This window comes from Tamandua tetradactyla, chromosome 9 (assembly GCF_023851605.1).
Source record: "Tamandua tetradactyla isolate mTamTet1 chromosome 9, mTamTet1.pri, whole genome shotgun sequence".
Classification (NCBI taxonomy): Eukaryota; Metazoa; Chordata; class Mammalia; order Pilosa; family Myrmecophagidae; genus Tamandua; species Tamandua tetradactyla.
Window position 1 is genome coordinate 60,047,298 of NC_135335.1, and position 21,760 is coordinate 60,069,057.

Sequence of the window (21,760 nt, forward strand, 5' to 3'; positions counted from 1 at the left end):
AGGATTTTTCCATGTCTTAATGTTTCCTTCTTTGCAAAAATGCTTCTAAGTGAATATCTGACACCGTGCCACCAGTCATTTAATCTTTTATGTTTTTAATATGGTTTCAATAATTAAAAATATCTCAAATTTAATTTGCTTTCTATGACAGTGCAAAAAATTGTATCAATTTTGTCTTTTATTTATCCATAGCACGAATTATCTCTATTAGTGAAAAGATATTCATAAAATACTGTTCTATAGCTTCCAAGAAACAACCATGAAAAAGGTAGCATATCTCTAATAAACAGATATTTTTCTATGTAGGGACTGGTAATTCTGTTTAATAGAATGTGGTAATAGAATATGGGGTTCTTATTAAAATAGTCCCCTTATTGATATTTAGTCTCTAACTTATTTTGTATAAAAAAGTATATAGATACAGATATATATAGATATAGATATAGAAGTAGCCATACATAGATACATATTTGTTACACTGGTCCCTGGTACATATGCCAGAGTTATCTCTATTTTGGTATATTTGGCCGAGTGGCTCAGTGTATGAAAATACTACTAAAATCGACAGTGAACAAAGGAGGGGAGAAAATTAACTACCTCAAAACTCCTTAGAAATGTTTTACAGGGAAGGTGGCAAAATAGGATAGGCTAAGTTCACCCCTGCTCCAAGGAACAGCTAGAGAAGTGACAAAAAGGACCAGGCCAGCGGTTCCAGGGTGCAAATGACCTGAGAGGGTCTTCTACACTATATAGGGAGGTGCTTGATGAAAAAGCAGAGGGATAGAGAGGCAGAGAACTGGATTCCACCCAGCTAGTGCAAAGACCCCATAGGGAGGCCCAGAGCCCTCAGGAACACAAGGATGGGGAGGTGGGCACTAGGGGGTAAATCAAGCCGGGACCCTTGAAAGTACCACACCCAAGTGCACATAAGTGCTGTCCCCCACCAAGCCCCACATGCCTGAGGCCTGTCCCCCTGCTCCCCTGTGTCCTGTGACTTCCCACACCCCACACACCTAAGCCCCACGCTCCAGACTCCCCCACGTCCTGTGGCTCCCCCACCCCGTGAACCCAAGCTCTTCTACTCCATGCCACAAGCACCCCTGGCCCACACACGTGCATACCTGCATACTGCCCACCCTGTGCCCTGCACCTTCGACCCTGTACCCTCTCCCTCCTTCCTCAGGCACGCATGTAGCCCCAACCTGATTCCTGCTTCCCCTGCTACCCCTGTCCTGTGCATGCATGCACAACCGCTTCAGGACCCTCATGTGCCCCAAGCACATGCACACCCATGGAAAAGTTTGGAATTGGATCTCAGAGAAATGATGAACAGCACAAAGCACGCAAATGTAAGAATCATCGATATCCCAGCAGGAGAACAGGAGAGTAAAAGGCTAGGGGAAGATTAGCTGATGAGATAATGGGGAAAACTTACCAATCTTTATAAACAAAGACATAAATATACAAATCAAAGGAGTCCAACGAACTCCAAATTGAATAAATCCAAGTAGGCCCTCTCCAAGAAACACACTAATCAGTATGTCAAATATTGGAGAGAAGCAGAAAGTCCTCAAAGCAGCAAGAGAAAAGTGACTCACCACATAATAATAGAAACCATGTAAGACTGAATTTGGACTACTCAAAAGGCACTATGGAGGCGAGAAGGCAGTGGTATGATATATTTAAGATCCTGAAAGAGAAAGACCTACAGCTAGGAATTCTGCACTCAGCCAAATTGTCCTTTAAAAGTTAGGGAGAGATGAAACTTTTCACAAACAGATGCTAAAGGAATTTGTCATCAAGAGACCATTCCTCTAAGAAATACCAAAGGGAGTTCTGTTGGTTGAAAATAAAAGGCATGAGAGAGAGGTCTGGAGAAGGGCACAGAATTAAGAGTGCCAGTAAAGGTAACAAAGGATAAAAAGAGAAAGAGAGACAAGAACTTATAGGTCTAACAAATAATAACCAAAGGATAAGATGGTGGATTCAAGAAATGCCTTTCCTGTAGTAATTTTGAATGTTAATGGACCAAACTCAATTAAAAGATACAGACTGGCAGAATGGATTAAGAAAATGATCCATCTGTATGCTGCTTACTAGAGAGTCATCGTAGACCCAAGGATACAAATAGATTGAAAGTGAAAGGATGAAAAAGATGTTCCATACAAACTATAACTAAAAGAATGCAGGAGCTATACGAATATCAGACAAAAAAAGACTTTAAAATGTAAAGAAGTCATAAAAGACAAAGAAGGACACAACATATTAATAAAAGGGGCAATTCACCAAGAGGAAATAACAATCACTAATGTTTATGCTCCCACAGAACCTGAAGAAATTAAAACTATCTTAAGAAGATACTTTGAAAAACTATACTCCAACAAACTAGACAACTTAGATGGAATGGACAAATTCCTAGAAACACAAGAACAAGCTACACTAACTTGAGAAGAAATAGAAGATCTCAACAAACCAATCACAAGTAAAGAGATTCAATCAATCATCAAAAATCTTCCTGCAAAGAAAAGCCCAGGGCCAGATGGCTTCACAGGGGAGTTTTATCAACATTTCAAAAAGAACTTACACCAATCCTACTCAAACTTTCCCAAAAAAATTGAGTAAAGAGGAACACAACTTAACTCTTTTTATGAAGCTATCATCATTCTAATACCCAAACTGGGTAAAGACGCTATAGGAAAGAAAAACTACAAATAATTTCCCTAATGAATAGAGGTGCAAAATTCTCAATAAAATACTTGCAAATTGAATCTAGCGGCACATTGAAAGAATATCACACCATGATCACATGGTTTATACGAAGAATGCAAGGATGGTTCAAAACAAGAAATTCAGTCAATGTAACATAGGACATTAACAAATTGAAAGGGAGAGATCACATGATCATCTTGATTGATGCTAAAAAAGCATTTGACACAATTTAACATCCTTTTCTGACAAAAACACTTCAAAAGGTAGCAATCAAAGAAAAATTCCTGAATATGATGAAGGGCATATATGAAAAACCCATAACCAGCATTGCACTCAAGGATGAGAGACTGAAAGTCTTCCCCTTAAGATTGGGAATGAGACAAGTATGTCTCTGTCACCACTATTATTCAACATTTTACTAGAAGTTCTAGCTAGAGGAATCAGGCAGGAAAAAGAAATAAAAAGCATCCAAATCAGAAAGGAAGAAGTAAAACTTTCATTATTTGCAGAAGACATGATACTGTACTTGAAAATCCTGAGAAATCTATGACAAACCTACTTCAGCTAATTAACAAATTGAGCAAAATGGTGTGACATAAGACTAATGTGTAATAATCAGTAATGTTTCTATACACAATGACCTAACTGAGGAAATAATTAAGTGAAAAATTCCATTCAAAATAGCACTAGAACAATCAAGTACCTAGGAATAAACTTAACTAGGGATATAAAGGACATGCATACAGAAAACTATCTACCATTGCTGAAAGAAATCAAAGTAGATACAAATAGCTGGAAAGACATTCCCTGCTAGTGGATAGGAAAGTTAAATGTAGTTAAGATGCAAATTCTATCCAAAATGATCTACAGATTCAATACAATACCAATCAAAATTCCAAAAACCTACTTTGAAGACTTGGAAAGCTAACTATCAAATTCACCTGGAAGGGAAAGAGACTTCAAATAGCTAAAAGTAAAATAAAAAAGAAGAATGAAGTGGGGATGATTAACAGTTCCTGATTCTAAAACTTATTATAAAGCCACAGTGGTCAAAACAGCATGGTACTGGCATAAAGATAAGAATATTGATCAATGGAATCAAATCAAGAGTTCAGAGACAGACCACCAAATCTATGGTTAACTAATCTTTGACAGGGTTCCCAAACCCACTGAATTGGGACAAAATAGTATGTTCAACTGATGGGCATGGGAGAACTGGATATCAATAGCCAAAAGAATGAAAGAGGATTCTTACCTTACACCTTATACAAAAATTAACTCAAAGCATATCAAAGACTTAAATGTAAGAGCCAGTACCATAAAATTCCTAGAATAAAGTATATATGGAAACTTCTTCAAGACCTAGGAGTAGGAGGTAGATTCCTAAATTTTATAGCCAAAGCACAAGCAACAAAAGAAAAAGAAATACATAAATGGGAACTCCTCAAAATCAAATACTTTTGCGCCTCAAAAAACTTTGTCAAAAAAGTGAAGGGGCAGCCAACTCAATGGGAAAACATATTTGGAAACCACCTGTGGGATGAAGTTTGCTACCCTGTATACAGAAATAAATCATACAACTCTAACAAACAATCCAATTTTAAAATGGGCTAAAGATATGAATAAACATTTTTCCAAAGAGTAAATACAGAGAGTTAACAAGCATATGAGGAGATGCTCATTTTCATTAGTTATCAGGAAAATGCAGATCAAGACTATAATGAAATACTAACTCATGCCTATAAGAATGGCTGCTATTAAGCACACAGGAAACTACAGCTATTGGAGAGGATGTAGAGAAACTGGAACACTTCTGCACTGCTTCTGGGAATGTATAATGGTTCAACTGCTATGGAAGACAGTTTGGTGGTTTCCTAAGAAACTAACTATCGAGTTGCCCTATGACTCAGCAATATCACTACTCTGTATATGCCCAGAAGAACTGAAAGCAGTGACACAAACAGACATTTGCTTACCAATGTTTATAGCAGCATTACTGACAATGGTCAAAAGTTGGAAACAATCCAAATGCCCATCAAATATGAGTGGATCAACAACATGTGGTATATAGATACAAAGGAATATTATGCAGCAGTAAGACAAAATGAAGTTCTGAATCATATGACAACATGTATGAACCTTGAGGACACAATTGCTGATTGAAATAAGCCAGGCACAAAAGGATAGATACTATATAACTTCACTTTTATGATCTTAGTAATCGTAAACTCAGAGGCTTACAATACAGAATACAGGGGACCTAGAGTTACACGGAAGCTAGAGATGGGTGAACAGCTAGCTAATTAGGGTGAACTTAAATGTAAGGGAACAGATAGAAGTGAATGCAGTTCATTACTAGGTCATAAATAATACTGCCATACTGAAGGTGAACGTGTTTGAAAGGGGTTGTGCAGAGCCATGTACCCCACTGATTATCACTATAAATATAAATGAGTTCTTGCAGGAACTACTTAAAAGGTATGAAACTTGTTCAAAGAATTCACAATATCAGGGTATAGGAGGAAAACTACTATTGCATGCTATGAGCTACATTTAACAGGAAGACATCAGCAGTAACACAGCAATACTGGGGTAAATAATTGGGAGTGAAAGACAAGAGTTAAAGGGAGGTTTGAATTTTCTGTTTGGTGAGTGATCTGTTATTTTTCTCTTGAGAGCAATGGAAATTATCTAAAATTGAGAGTGTTGATGATTATACCACTAAGTGAGGACAATGTAAGACATGGACTGATGACTTTGGACTTTACATATGATGCCCAGTAGATGGAGGTGGCTGAAGAATACGTGGACTGAAAAGTAAAATCGCAAATTGTGGTAGATTCATATGACTGAATATTTTATTGCTACAGAAAGGAACAAAGTAGTGAAGATGCAATTTTGTGAATGAAGCTGTGGGACATTATGTGATGCAAGATAAGTCAGAAACAAAAGATGAACTATTGTATGGTCTCATTTAGAAAATACTTATAAGAAAATTGGGGCCTAGATTGTAAGCTCTTATAGCAGCCGCATCTAGTCTTGAGTGGTGATTGTCATTTTTAGATTCTGAGATGCTACTCTATGTATGTATAACCTGGTATTTCCCTGGAACTTTGGGTACCTGTGTGACATCTACGACTCACAGGAGTTCTTCAGGTCTGAAAGTTGGCATTGCCACAACGCAACAACTGTTAGAGAAACTGAAAGTTATCAGGTTTTAATTAGAGATAAGAACAAAACTGATCAAGTTAGGACTAAGGTAAATCAGAATACAGGGTAAAGGATGACATTGTCTATATTTTAGAACTTCACCTACTGTATGAGACCAAAGAAAGAGAGGTCTATTTTGTCCAAAACCAAAATTTTCTATAGCACATAATCTAACTCAACCTGTCTAGATAGATCATTTAAACAACCCAAACACCCGAAACCCAGAATGGGAATAAGGGCTTGTAATTCTATATGGCTTAATGTAATGCCTGAATGCATCCCAGAGTATGTTAAGCAGATAATTAAAAAGTACTGGCAAAATCCCTTAAGGGATGGGAGAAAAAACATATAACTATTCAACTTTACCACTGGGAAACCCCTGAACTGTGTCAAAAATTAGGGACTCCCAAGTCAATAGGCCAAGCCCTTGCTCTTGAGACTTGCTCCTGTGAAGCTTATTTATGTAGCTGAGAAACTTAGCCTAGGTATGCCTAAGAGTTACTTCTGGAGGACTTCTTTTGTTGTTCGATGTGGCCTCTCTCTCTCTAAGCCCAGCTCTGCAAGTAAAATCATTACCCTCCCCCCTTCGTGGGATATGATATCCAGGGGTGAAACTCTCTCTGGCAGCATGGGAGATGACTCCCAGAATGAGTCTGGCCCTGGCACCACAGGTTTGACAATGTCTTCCTGACAAAAAGAGGGAAAAGAATTGTAACAAATAAGGTATCAGTGGCTGAGACAGTTCAAATAGAGTTGAGAGGCTACTCTGGAGGCTACTCTTATGCAAGCTTCAGATAGATACTGCTATTTATCATGCTTTACCAAACCCCAACAAAACCATTTCTACCAAAGAGTCTATGCGCTGTGATTACTTTCCAGAAACCTACATCCTCCCAATGGGCTCTGAGGCCAGATAAGTTCTGAAACCCAGAGGGACCAGCCTCTCCAGAACATCAACTAATTCCATCCTCCTATTTCATATTATCAGCAGTCCTTTTCAACATGAAAAATTTAGAACGGGTGTAGCCTAAATATCCCTAAAGATTGGAGGAAGGATCAAAGGAGAATAAGAAGTTATAACAGAGAAGATAGGATTTAACAAATAAGTATGACTGCAGAATCATATTGATATTTCTTTTAGTCGCTAGTGTCTTAGAGAACTTAGAAGGAAAAATCTAAAATTCTGGAAGTGTAATCCATACCAAATTCTGAAATGTGTACTACAGCAAATTGTTGAGGTGTGCTTTGAAATTTATTGCTTTTTTTGTATATATGCTATTTTTCACAATAAAAAGAAACATTTTATACCAACTACAGAAATATTGATTAACCTTTGTAGAAGAATGCAGAGTTAGTAGAAGTAGCTTCAAGCCTTCCCTATTGTGAGTATGCATGAAGTAGCTGGGGGAAGTGTTTCCTTCTGCTGAAGTCTTTCTCAGAGCTCAGGGGTTGAAGGAAGGATACAATTTGGAAGTGCTGAGATTTGGTTTTGAACCGAAATCATTTCTGAAGTTTAAAGAAGAAAAAGCCCAGCTTGAGAGTTGGGGAGGAATGCATTCCATCTTCATGATTTACAACATTAACAATTATTTTCAAGGAGTATATTGGTCAATATTGGGATTTTATCACAACTACACCTGAAAAAAACCCACTGTTGACTGAAGTAACTCAATGAAAATACATGGGCATTATGGATCTGGCATATATTGCAAGCACCTTTTGTTTAGAACAGCAAGTCCAGACTCTAACTTCTGTCTCCAAATATATATATGCATATGCACATCCTTTTATAAGCATGTGCAGATAGATGCAGGCTTAAATTCACTAGTTAAAAATTCTCTTCCCAATTTTTAATCTTTATTTGCCTCTCTACTTTGGTTTCTGGTTTTATACTTGTCTTTACATTCTTATAAGTTATATACTATAGCTTTAAGAATAAACCAAGAACAAAAGTGTGAAAATAGCAATCTATGCAATTTACCAGCACTCTATACTATACATATACAAAAATAGCCTGTGGTATGGAAGAAATTTCTTCTGAAAAACACATAAAATCAGGTTCAAATTCAATCATTTCTGCTTCTCAATGGTGAAAACTTGAGTAAAAATTTTAAACACTGTGAGTTTCAGGTTTCTTCTCCAAAATGGCATTGTAATACCTACCTTATTAGATGAGCATAAGAAAAAGTAGGCATTAGATAAACATTAGCTTCATTCCCCTTAATCCATTTATTCCACACTTATATCAATTGTTTAATGGCTGCTTACTAATGGCATAATTTCATTTATACATTTGGATAATACAGTGATTAATTAATCCTATCAGTAGGGCAGGATATTTTCTTTTTACTGAAATACATTTTCACATACCATGTAATCATCCAAAGTGTATAATTGTGGTTCACAGTATCATCCTATAGCTGTGCATTAATCACTACAATAGATTTTTTAACATTTTCATTACTCCAAAAAAAATAAAAATAAATACAAGGGTGGACCGTGGTGGCTCAGCAGGAAAGAATGCTTGCCTGCCATGCCCAAGGACCCAGGTTCGATTCCCGGTGCCTGCCCATGTAAAAAAAAGAAAAAAAAATATGAAAGTAAAAAAACACCCAAAACATCCTATACTCCCTACTCCCCCCATTGTTTATTTATCGTTTTTCTTTTTTTTCTTACTTAGCTGTCCATACACTAGATAATGGGAGTGTTACTTGCAAGGTTTTCACATTTACAGGGACACATCTTAAAAGATCTATAGTTATTAAAAGTCTTCAAGAATCAAGGCTATTGGATTACAGTTCAAAAGTTTCAGGTATTTCCTTTTAGCTACTCCAATACACCAAAAACTGAAAACAGATAAGTAAATACTGCATAAGAATAATCTCCAAAATGACCTCAGAAATCTCTCAGCCACTGGAACTTTATGTTGTTTCATTTCTCTTCTCCTTTTTGGCCAAGAATGCTTTCTCACTTCCATGTTGCCAGGGCCAGGCTTATCTCTGGAGTCATATCCCATGTTGCCAGGGAGATTTACAACCGCGGGAGTCAGGTCCTAAGTAGTGAGGAGGGCAGTGAGTTTACCTGCCAAGTTGGTTTAGTGCGAAGAGTCTAATATGAGCAGCAAAAGAGGTTTTCTGGGAGTAGCTCTTAGGTTACTTCTTAATCATAAGTAGGCTTAGCTTCTCCTCTGCAGGAATAAGTTTCATAAGGGAAGCTCCAGGATCGAGGGCTTAGCCCATCAAATTGGCAGTCCCTGAAGATTGCAAGAATATCAGGAATTCCTCAGGCAGGGAAATCTAATATTTCCACGTTTTTCAGTAGGGCAGGATGTTAACTTTCCTTACCTTAGTTTAGAAACAGAACTAGAGATAAGCTAACTGGTCTACCCTGGAATTAAATTAGAGCCAGAATTCAAGAGAATTTAAACACTTCCAAGTAACAAACAACTCAATAACTGATATTTAACTCATTTAATTCAGTTTAATTAATTCAATTACTGTGTATCATAATTAAATTTCTCGGCTACTGGAAAACTAATATCACCTAATCACTTTTGGGACAGATGTGGAGAATACACAAGCATTTTCTCTTCTTTGAGGGTATATTTTTCAAACTTTCAGAAAACTATGCTTTTTGTCTAAAACTGTAGCCTTAAGTGACCTAAGCCACAAACAGAGAATATTGAAGATACTCACATGGACAAAGACCTCCTCTAAAACCTGGTCATTTAATTGCTCAATAAGTAAAAATTCAATTTCTCTTAGGTACCAGAAGCTGTGCTAAGAGCAATGGGGAAATAAGGTAGCAAAAGAAGTTCTTGTGTTCTATTAAATTGTCTCCAATACTGAATTATTGAATACTGAACCACTGTCCCTAAGGGAAGTACAAGTTTAGTTTTCTGTTAGTATCTGGTCACAATATTTGTCAAATGATCAGCATGTAACCTTGTTTTATGGCTGTGTTTGTTTAAAGATACCTTCCATCTTTTGCTTCCTCCTTAAAACTGTATATACATCCCTGGAAAGTTCTTTGTTTTAAGCCTTTTAAGCTGCCCTTCTTAAACCCCATCCAGAAAAAGGTATCACTGCCTTCAGGAAATTTTAGAGCAACATTAAAATGAAGCCCCTGAAGATAAATGTATGTAAGTTTAATAATAAATCGCATTAGAGGGGCAGGTTATTGGAGCTCATTAAATAAGCTTTGGTTCTATGCATGCTCATGCTCCATGTATATCCATGAATGTCCATAAAAGCACCCACTGAGTATTGCTTTGGGTTTACAAATAAATTCTAGCAAATAGATGAATTATCCCATACAGATTTCACGAATAATGAGGATGGACTGCATATGATTGATGCGGGTTACTCAATTTATTGGGGGCAATGACAAGTACTTGGTCAATTCTGGGATCTTGGTGGCTTGCATGATTGCCTTAAATCCTTTCTTGAGTTGGGGGCCTCTGGGACTTGGGGACAGCAGGGTGTGAGTAAATCCTGAAGTTGCATTGAAGTCCTGAGGACAAACTGGTGGACTGGTGCCTGTGAATTTGTTAAGAACAGGAATGTAGGAATCTGCTGGGGTGGAAGAGATGCAATCAAAACCAAGTGAGTGGGAGAGACTGCAAAAGTCAAGGGAGAAGTAAATTCCAGGCTGTGCTCTCTTTTCCTGAGCAAAGAGACAACTCCAGGTGTGTTAGAGGGTGCTGGCAATTTGCCTTTACTCCCATGATCCCACTCCCTTTGCTTCACACATTCCTAGGATTCCTGCATCTTGAGGATTCTTGCAGTGATAACATCCAAACGGTAAGATTAGTACCCCAGAGAACCAATAGACAAAATAACATGACTAATACAGCCCCACTATTCATAAGGCCCCACAAGATCAGGGGTCTTCTGGTCAGAGGAGGGAATTTTGGTGGAACAATAAAAACATTGGACCACTGAGGTGGAACTTCTGGAAGACAAAGTTGAAAATAATCAAATAAGTGTTCTACAACACGTAGATTTTTCATTAGGCAATTCTATAAATAATATGAAAAAAATTTCTAAAATAAAATGTCATGTTTAACAGCAGTCATCCTCAATGATTAAGTACAAATGTAACAGGGTGTTTAAATAAAAGTTTATATACAAATTAGGAGAACATGTATGCAAACTTAGGTGCAAATTTTCAAGGAAAGCAGTTGTATGACTTGTGTGGTCATTACTGATGCTGACAACTATTCTGGTTCTCCTTCCAGGCCCATGGCAAGATTGGAAATTTCTACCCCTATGGAGTTAAGAGTAGTCATGTTCATGCTTTGGACAATGAAATGTAAGCAGTGGTGTTTGTCACAGGAAGGCACTTTAAGAGCCAGTATATGATGTGTCATGACCATTTTCCTTCTTCCTTTTTGGGGGGAGGCTTCTGCATCCCTTTAAACCTTCTGAGACTATCTGAGGTGACACAGGGGACTCAGGCTCTGGCTCTAGACTGGAAAATCTAAAAAGGGTGAGTGATAGGCTGTCTGGCTGCTGATGGATAGGCTGAAGGAGAGATGTCTGCTTTCGGGTCAGCCAGCACTCCAGAGTAGGCTGGGAAAATGATGTGGTTTCCTTGGACCTGTGGATTGCAATTAAGGAAGCCAGGATGGAGGGCTCTTGGGTTCTGTTCATCAGGGTGGCCCCGAAGGGCAGGTGGGCTTCAGCAGAGGGATGTAGGGCTATAGAAGGAGTATGGAATAGGCTGGAGGAAAGCATATTACCTGCTGCGAGGGAATTGCAGGTGACAGCTCCTCAGTGTTGTTGGTCGTAGTATTGGCAGGAATTCAGCTTACATTAGAGGCAGCTCTGGAGAAAGTTCCTGCTCCCTAAGGTCTCTGGTGTCCTTTCTTCCCTATCCACCCCGTTCAGTCACAGAAACACAGAAACACACACACACACACACACACACACACACACCCTTGGGGATCCATAAAACCTTTCCCAGGTAGCAGCATAAGCTCCTACTGAAAGGCACTTTTTCTGGAGTAAGAGTTAGTAGCTCTAACTTTGCATGAATTTGGAAGTTCTGACTATTATAAGAGAGTGGTATAATAAGTATCAAATTGAAAGTGTAATTTAAAACTTAAAGTAACTTTTTATAAACACATTTTTCTAGTTTGCTAGCTGCCGGAATGCAATATACCAGAAACAGAATGGCTCTTTAAAAGGGGCATTTAATAAGTTGCTAGTTTACAGTTCTGAGGCTGAGAAAATGTCCCAATTAAAACAAGTCTATGGAAATGCCCAATCTAAGCCATCCAGGGAAAGATACCTTGATTCAAAACGCCCGATGAAATTCACGGTTTCTCTTTAGTGAGAAGGCACATGGCAAACACAGTCAGAGTTTCTCCCCCAGTTGGAAGGGCACATGGTGAACACAGTCAGGGTTCCTCTCTCATCTGGAAGGGCACATGGTGAACACGGCATCATCTGCTAGCTTCTTCTCCTGGCTTCCTGTTTCATGAAGTTCCTGGGGAGGCATTTTCCTTCTTCATCTTCAAAGGTTGCTGGCTGGTGGACTCTGCCTCTCATGGCTATGTCGTTCTGCTCTGCTCTCTCTGAATCTTTTTCATTCTCCAAAATGTTTCCTCTTTTATAGGACTCTAGAAACTTATCAAGACGCACCCAAGTGGGTGGAGACATGTTGTCACCTAATCCACTTTAACGACCACTCTTGATTAAATCACATCTCCATGGAGATGATCTAATTACAGATTCAAACATACAGTATTGAATAGGGATTATTCTGCCTTTACAAAATGGGATTTAGATTAAAACATGGCTCTCTAGGGGACATACATCCTTTCAAATCAGCACACACATATTACCCAAATATTCAAAATATTTAACCAGTATGTCATGGAGACCAAGAGCAAAGTCCTGGAGCCTATCTGTTATGCCTCTTAGTTGCTCGAACATGGAGAGTTAGGGGGAATTGGTGGGAGTTGGGAAAGTCAGCTGGAGTCACAGAGGATAAGTCAGGGTGGTGTGTCATTGGGGGTTGAGGGGGAAGTGTAGTGTGCTAGTTGAAACTGTTATGTGCCCCAGAAAAGCCAGGTTTTTTTAATCCATTATTGGGCAGCCCCATTGTGGGTGAGAACTCTTGATTAGGTTATTTCTGTGGAGATGTGATCCACCCAATTCAAAGTGGGTCTTGATCCTTTACTGGAGTCCTTTATGAGAGGACACAGAGAGCTCAGAGCTCAGGAAAAAAAAAATGCCCTGGAAAAAGCTAAAAGAAAAAGAAACACCCAGAGACATTTTGGAGAGAGCCAATAATACAGAGTGCACTAGAGATGAAACCAAGTGAAGTACACAGAGGTAGAGAGATGTCCTGGGAATGCTTAGAGGAAACCCATAGGATAGAGAGCTCAGAGAGGTGTCTCCAGAGAAGCAAACAAGGACCCACAGATGCTCAGAGAGAAAGCCACTGCAAACAGAGGCTGAGAGCAATGGGGCCCAGTAGCAAGGGACTGGCAGACATCGCCATGTGCCTTCCCATGTGACAGAGGAACATGGATGCCAGTGGCCTTTCTTCAAAGTCAAGGTACCTTCCTCTGGATGCTTTAATTTAGACATTTTCATGGGCTTAGAACTGTAAATTATAATTTAATAAAACCCTTTTGTAAAAGCTAATCCATTTCTGGAATACTGCATTCTGGTAGCTGTAGTAATCTGAAACATATCATCAAGGCCCCTTGCTGCTTACCAATTCATACAGAAGTAAATTGATCTTTTAACTAACTCTGTGATTGACATGGGCTGCCGGAGAGGCAGGCACCAAGGAATGAGTTCTCCACTGAATGTTTTAAAGGGATAGTGAGAACTAAATAAAGCATGAATCTTGATTGTTGGATGTACTCATTACATGTTAACTAGGAATACTACCTAGAGATGGCCTGACATATGCAACTATTTCATATTGAATTTCCCCGAGTATGAGGTTCTAGAACTTGGAAGGTGAAACTGGTCCCCATGTGCAAGTCTTGAACAAGTGTTCTGGGAACACTGCTTGGGAAGCACCAGAAGGAGGAGAGAAGCAGAATCTTCAGAGGGCAGGTGGGGAAGAGAAGAGATTGGTCACTATATGGAATCACAAAGTTGCAATTTTAACCTAGCTGTATATAACCAAGGACCAGTGAATCAGCTATGCTGTTCAACAGTGGCTGTGGTTGATACTGTTCATACCAAATGATTTATACATAACTAATCAAAATACCAACTCAGATAAAGAATGCTATGTGACCAAAAATATCAGTGATTTGAATACCGAGTTTATGTATTTATGCGCTAAGTTAATTAAATACTTAGTATTTAAAAAATCAGTAGGCAAGAGATGGGCCACAGCCATCCTTACCCAAGGGCCAGAAAATATAAAAGATGCAATATAATCATGATATTTCAATCGCTGTGCAATGATAGGGTTTCCAATTACTTTTGGAAATTCAGAGATGTTAGATGTAATGATTTTATAAGTGTTCTGATCTGTTTTTAAGTAAAAGAATTAGTTTCTTGTACAAGCTCTATTAGAAGAATGCAAGTAAAAAGACCTAATTCGAATTTTAAAAGCTTTTATTCCACATACTAAAGTGCCTCTGAAGGATAGAAAATGCTTGTCCTTCCATTTTTATTTTGACTGAAACATAATTTTTCTAATACTAAAATTTGGGCTCTAAGTTAATAAAAGAATGAAAAAGGAAAATTGCAATTGTCTAGAGAACTAAACTTTGCATTTCAACTGAATTCTAATAAAAACACGCAGAGTCCATTTTTCTTTCTAATTGTGAAGTCACATAAATAAATATTTTCAATATTACTATAAAATATCATTGCAAATGTATTTCAAGGTTATTTACAGATGTAAGATGATTGTTTATAGCATTTCATGTTCCTATAGTTAAAAACACATTCACTGATCAACTGTATCAAATGACTAGTGAAATCCTGGGAGGATTCAGCATTTCTAGGCTTTGTCATAGGGATATATAGATACATTATTCCAGTGAAAATCCACAAGGCTATTGGTTATTCCAATGTCCAATAAGATTTTGATCAGCCTGTCATCAAGAAGCCTGTTTCTCCTATCCAATACAAAGAAGCATGCAGCCTTATAGAGTCCAGGAGTCTTTTGAGGACGTGGAGGAGGGGAAGATTCATTGAATAAAGACAACAGGGTACACAGAAAAACAGACTCTAACACTTGGTCTCTAATGACTCTGCTGTCTGAGGACCAGTCCTGAATTCATATTTACCTGCACTTAGAGAGTGAGATAAACTAATGAACTGCGTCACTTTCTGTTACTTGTAGCTGAAAGCACCCTTAATGATACGGTGTTATTTTTTTTTACATGTCCCTTATTGTGTTAGTTAGATTCAGTTGTCAACTTGGCCAGGTGAGCATACCTAGTTCTGTTGCTGCGGACACAAGCCAATGGTACGTGAACCTCATCTGTTGCTAATTACATCTGCAGTCAGCTAGGAGGCGTGTCTCCTCCAGTGAGTGACGTTTGACTTAATTGGCTGGTGCTTAAATGAGAGAACGCAATATAGCACAGCCTAGCAGCTCGGCATTCCTCATCTCAGCACTTGCAGCTCAGCCCAGGCCTTTGGAGATGCAGAAAGAAGTCACCCGGGGGAAAGTTGTTGGAACCCAGGGGCCTGCCTGGAAAGAAGACCAGCAGAGACCATCTTGTGCCTTCCACGTAAGAAAGAACCTCAGTGGGAAGTTAGCTGCCTTTCCTCTGAAGAACCAACAAAATAAATCCCCTTTTATTAAAAGCCAATCCGTCTCTGGTGTGTTGCATTCCGGCAGCTAGCAAACTAGAACACTTATTTATATATGAAATTATATTATTTTTTTGTCCAGTTACCTATGATCTGTCTCCTTCACTAGAATATAATTTCCTCTTGAGTAAAGATATTTTCTCTCCTTTCCACTGCTATATCCCAAATATCTACCATGGTGTCAGATGGCTTTCAGAGCCTCTGAATATAATGCCATTCAAATTCACCATCTTTAATATCACCAGCTAGTACAGATCTACCACAGTTTCATTCAAAGAGGTTTTGAAAGAGCCCTTCCTTTTATAGACTATATGTCAGCTGAGTGAAAGAAAAGCCCTTGGCCAACTTAGCAAGTCTGGCTTGTCTCCACTGAACTGTACACCTTATCATGTCCACAGTTCTTACCTTCCGCACGTCATCACTTCAGGAACTCTCCCGACCTACATATCAGTTTTATAAAATGGGTCACTTCTTACATTTCTGTGACACGTGCTACAAAATCTCACTAGCAAGATTCCTTCTTTGTGCTGGATCAGTCGAAGGAGCTGTTAGCAAACTCTGTCATAAGATCTATATAAGATGTCTTTTCGTATGATGCCCCCAAAATTGCTACGACTGGAGGGTTGAGATTTATATCCCGATTGGCAATGGAACTCATACCTCCAGCGATCATGTCAATTTGTAAAAGTTAAATGTCTTAAAAATGACTGGCACTGTTGAAGGGCGTTACCCTGTCAATCACCGGGTCCCTTTACCCGCGTTGTCAGTACAGGGCAAGCTGAGCCTGCAGATGCCTGGGTTTGTTGGTGCCTGCACACAGTGGGCTTCTTCATAAGCCTTATATTTTCCTAGCTTCAGACAAAACCTAAGTTTCTGTGAAGAAACTGACTTAAGAGCATGTTCCAAAGCAGCCATTTTACATACAGGTTCTGAAATGTTTTAGGATAGAAAATGTGTTAAATCATTATCAGCATTAGAGAATGAATTTTTGATCAGGCTTTTTTTTTTACTATAAAATCAATACATCTGTGGTTGAAATTTTAGAGACTATAAACTTATATTTCATATAGAAATTAATCATGATCCTTCAATCAAGGGATATAAATCTAAAGTTATATTAATATACAAATTAACCAGAATAATTTTATTATTCCTATATGTGTCTTAATGATTATACATAGTATTGTCCCTTAATAAAGCATTAGTATCTTTCCTATATCATTACATTAAAAATTAATGGCTGCCTAAAACTCTAACAGCATAGTCATTTAAAACTATTCACTTTTTATTGGAAGTTTTAAGTTTGCACCTTTCTTAGTAGATCCTAAATAAATATATTCACATACACATGTTTTTTCTTTCTTTTCCTTTTCTTTTGTTTCTATTTTCTTAGAATTGATTTCTTCAAATTGAATTGTATGGTCAGGATTATAAGCATTTTTAAGGGTGCCACTATTGCCCCTCTTTTTACAAGAAAAATTCAAATAATTTTATCTACCTGCCTGTGATTTGTGAGAGTTATGGGGGATCGGTGCACCCCACCTAGAACTGAGTTTTACAATATATAAATTGTTAATTCTTAGGCAGAAGCGGTCTGTCTGCTTTTCTTTCCAAGAAGTTTGACCCACTTATATATATATATATATATATCCTGCAACTATTTATTCTTTCCTCAGTAACTCTCCACTCATTTCCTTTGCACATTTTTCCAGAGGATTTTTTTTTTATTTCTACCTGTGAGTTTTCTGTCTTTGTTAATCATCCTAAGAATCCATTATTCTTGTTTCAAATGTCTAGCTTCGCAATAAGTTATCATACAGGGTAGACACAAGTAGGAATGTAGGAGTAGTTTAAAAAACAAAGGAGTACTTTCTTACAAAATCTCCGTGGTTAATAGTAAGTCAAACTAAAATAAATTACAAAAAATATCAATGTTAGACCATAATCTCCTGCATAATGCAGATTAGGTTTACACAAATATGTTTCTTATCTTCTGAATTAGAAATATATCTTAAGTGGAGTAATTACAGCTATAGAATGCATGTTTTAAACTGGCAAAAAAAGGCTTTGTAGCTCATTTGATATGAAAGCCATATTTAATATAAGAGTTGAAGGCTTAAAGGTCCTATATTCTCCTTCTTTGTGCTGGATCAGTCGAAGGAGCTGTTAGCAAACTCTATCATAAGATCTATATAAGATGTCTTTTTGTATGGTGCCTCCAAAATTGCTACGACTGGAGGGTTGAGATTTATATCCCGATCGGCAATGGAACTCATGCCTCCAGCGATCGTGTCAATTTGTAAAAGTTAAATGTCTTAAAAATGACTAGCACTGTTGAAGGGCGTTGCCCTGTCAATCACCGGGTCCCTTCACCCGTGTTGTAATTGTGTTGCAGGATTAGAGCTAGACCCAAGGGCTCTGCAAACATACCAAGTACAGTATAATTCTTCCTCAATCATATGTTACCCAAAGACACAGATGCCTTACATTCCTCAAAAATTTTTTTCAATCACAATTAGTTAGGAATGGCAATATCACAAGAACATCAGATGAGAAAATTAAGTTCTAATGGCATACTATTTATTATGAAGGCATTTTTAACATTAGCTTTCATTCATATAGTTTACACATTAAACATCTAATATTTATATGTCTGCCTAAATCCTATAATATGCATATATTTAATTTGAAAAAGAAAACTGATTAAGACTTATTCAAACTGAACAATAACAAAATCCTCATTCTTTCATTTTAATGTAAATACAATGGGCTATACTTTCACTTAGCATTATCCTTTAGTTATTAATACCCAAATAAATACAACTGGCAACAGTAGAGTTCTGAAGATTGCTTTCTTATGTTATTTACCCTGATAAGAATACTTTTCACAGTGATTACAAGGATAATCCAGGCATAATTGTAAATTTTAAGGCTAAACATGCTTCAATAATAAACTTTAAAAATAATGGATTAGCTTATTTTAATGACGGTACGTGTTTACATGGATAAGAATTATTACATCCCTCTGGGCTAAATACTCAATGCTAGCACAGACAGAATGAAAAGCCAGGCTATAAAACATCAATAAAAAGGAGCAAATGAAATTTGCTTTTCTTATCCTATTCTTTCAACTATTATGGCGGACATAGTTTTATTGCAAGTCTCTGAATTAATGAAGAGAATATTTTGGTAAACAGAAATGCATTTCATGCTCCACAAGAGAAATTGACTTGCTATGGAAAAATATACCCCCAAATAAGGATACAATTTCATGATTTTTCTAAAAAAATATATAGCGTAAACTCTTTTAAAATGCCAGAAAGTCTCAGAAGTAAGACTTTAACACTCTTATGTCAGAATTCAAAACAAAAGAAAAACTGTCACCAGTAACACTAACTTCACAACAGAGCTGGGGAATTTTTGTATATTTGCTCCTTTCCATAGGAAATTATCTTTCTGCAGTACAACTTTGCTAAAATTCAAAGGCCTCTGTTTTGGGCCCTAGTAATGAATACCACTTTCTAGCAGTATCTAATTTTCACAAAAAGCAAAATACAGAGAGGGCTGAGTGCCACTGAAATTATTCAAGGCTCTACTCATTCTATCTATTCATTCTGTGTACTTACATCCAGTGATTCTCACTTGTATCCAGAAATTCACACAATATCTGCTAGATTCAGTAGGAAACAAACCCAGACACAAAACCTAAACTTCAATATAAACGGTCTCTTTAAATGAAGTTTTAAGGAATTTTGGAGTTTGAACCATGTATAATATGTACATGTATTTGTTTGAAATGCATGTGACTGAAATGCATCAAAACAAATGCATATTGTGCTGATAACATTTAGGCTGAAGCAAAAATTTCTAGAGAAACAGTCTCACAGTGATGTATGTGTTCCTACTGTACGCCAGCTGTTTTGCATTCTCAGAACCCAGATATCTCCAGCTACCCTGAAAAGCAAGGAGCATCATCCCCGTTTTACTCCCTAGGGACCTGAAGTGACTTGCCAAAGGCTACACAGCTAGAAAGAGGCAAACCAAGTTGGAGTTTAAACCCAAACCTCAGTGACTTCAAAACCTGTGCCCTCTTCATATCGCTACCTTGAAACACAGCCGCTTTCTTACACGGGGCACTATTCCACATCATCAACACAATCATTAGTTAATGTGCCAGAGGTGGTGACAGCTTCCATCAAAATGAGAAGCTCAGAGGTTGATTTCTAAGACTAACAGCTGCGTTATCAACAGTGACAGCAGCTGCGGCATCATACACTCCCTAATGTTTTGTCAAACACATTAGCCCTCTTTGGAGAAAGGGCACTTGAAGAATGGGAACTGGTGTCACTTTCTAGATTTATCAATATCTAACTGCAGTATCTTTCCCACTGGCCACCCCCGCCCCTTCCAGTCATGCTCCAATAGCTGGAAAATCTGGTATTGTTTACAATAAATCATATGAAGTTTAAGCCACAAGGCAAGCTATCAAGGGAGCCCAAGAATCATTTATGACAAATCAGAATAGGTTTCAATCCCTAAAAGACTCCATGCAAGCCCTAGCCTATTCATCACGTGCATAATCCATTCTCACCAGCAATGATATTCACATTGAAAAAAATATATATTAAAAACAAATTCAGGTGCCTGGGAAGATGCAGCTGCCTCTTCTCCGAATCTCCGCCTTTGCCTCCAGATTTCTCTGGGGCCAGCAGCAGCCAGACCAGGAGCCTGGGCCGCAGGCTCAGGAGACGACCGTGGCTCTGTGTCCAACCAGCAATCTGCAGGTGGCTGCGCCAAGGCGCCGGAGAAGGTGCAGGAGAAGGCTGAGAAGGCACCGGAGAAGACGCGGGAGGATGCGGAGGAGACGGCACAGGAGAAGGGCTGGAGGAGGCGGTGGAGAAGGGATCGGACAAGGTGCTGGAGGAGGTGGCGGAGACGGCGGCCCGGGAGGCAGAGGAGCCACAGCTGCTGCCCGGTGTTGGCATTTGGAAGGGGTGCCATGTGCGCATGGGGTTCGGTTCCCGGTCCATGACCGCCCGCATCCGGGACGCGCTCCACCCTGTCCCGCGGACGTCTTTGTACAGCAGAGTTAACTGCACATGGAAGCTTCCGGAGCCTGAAGGAAGTGAGGCAATGGAGTTCACCTTTAAGAAGGCTGCCAAGGACTGGGACTCCATCTATGCCACTGGAACTGGGGGAAAGGAGGAGGAGGGGAATGTTCTGAACCGGGAGTGAGAGGTGGCCAAAGGGGGAAGAACATGCAGAAGCACAGATCAAAAGGAGACAGATGCTGCAACTGTGGAGATCTAGACCACCATGCCAAGGAATGCAAGCTGCCACCCCAGCCCAAGAAGTGCCACTTCTGCCAGAGCATCAGCCATCTGGTGGCCTCATGTCCACTGAAAGCCCAGCAGGCCTGCAGTCCTCCTACCTTCCATAAGAAGAGCCCTGCCCTGCTCCCAGAGGCCCGAAGTTGAGTCACAGGGCATGGGGGCAATTATTTTATGATTAAGAAGTTCCAAGGAGCAGGCATCAATCCTCAGAGTGGATAAAATGGGATAGGGTGTGTAGGGGGCAGTTGGTTCTGCTGGGTATCTTAGGGTGGGGCCCACAGCATCACCCTCTATTCCATCTTGGTGGGGGAAAGGCATGAGGCAAAGGAACTCCAACTACACTCTACCCAAATACAAGTGAGGGCTTTCAGGAGAAATACCCTTAGAGTCTGCATGAAATATCCCTAAAATTTCCAGTTTTTTTTTAAAGGCCTGGATGGGGAAGTGGTTTTCCTTTGAAAGAGGATTAATAAACATTTCTCATGTCAGAGTGAAAAGATTAAGTATGATAGCAGATTGATGGACCCACTCAAGAACCACTACATTCCATGGGATGGAATCTCTCAGGGGTAGGGCAGGGTTTTTCCATTTGACTTCTCATAACCCAAGCTTAAGCCAGTGTGCTAGGGTCTGTCCCAAGCAGTGGATTGTGATGACAGACAAAAGGGGTGGTTGGCAGGACAGGTGCAGACTTACTGCTCT

General features: G+C 38.9%; 1 protein-coding gene and 1 pseudogene across 1 annotated transcript in view; one reads left to right on the plus strand and one right to left on the minus strand.

The window, feature by feature from the left end:
* CTNND2 (catenin delta 2) overlaps nt 1-21,760 on the minus strand; it is a 990,776-nt gene that overhangs the window by 478,675 nt on the left and 490,341 nt on the right. The window lies entirely within an intron of this gene.
* On the plus strand, nt 1,086-21,202 carry LOC143646350 (protein lin-28 homolog A pseudogene; annotated as a pseudogene).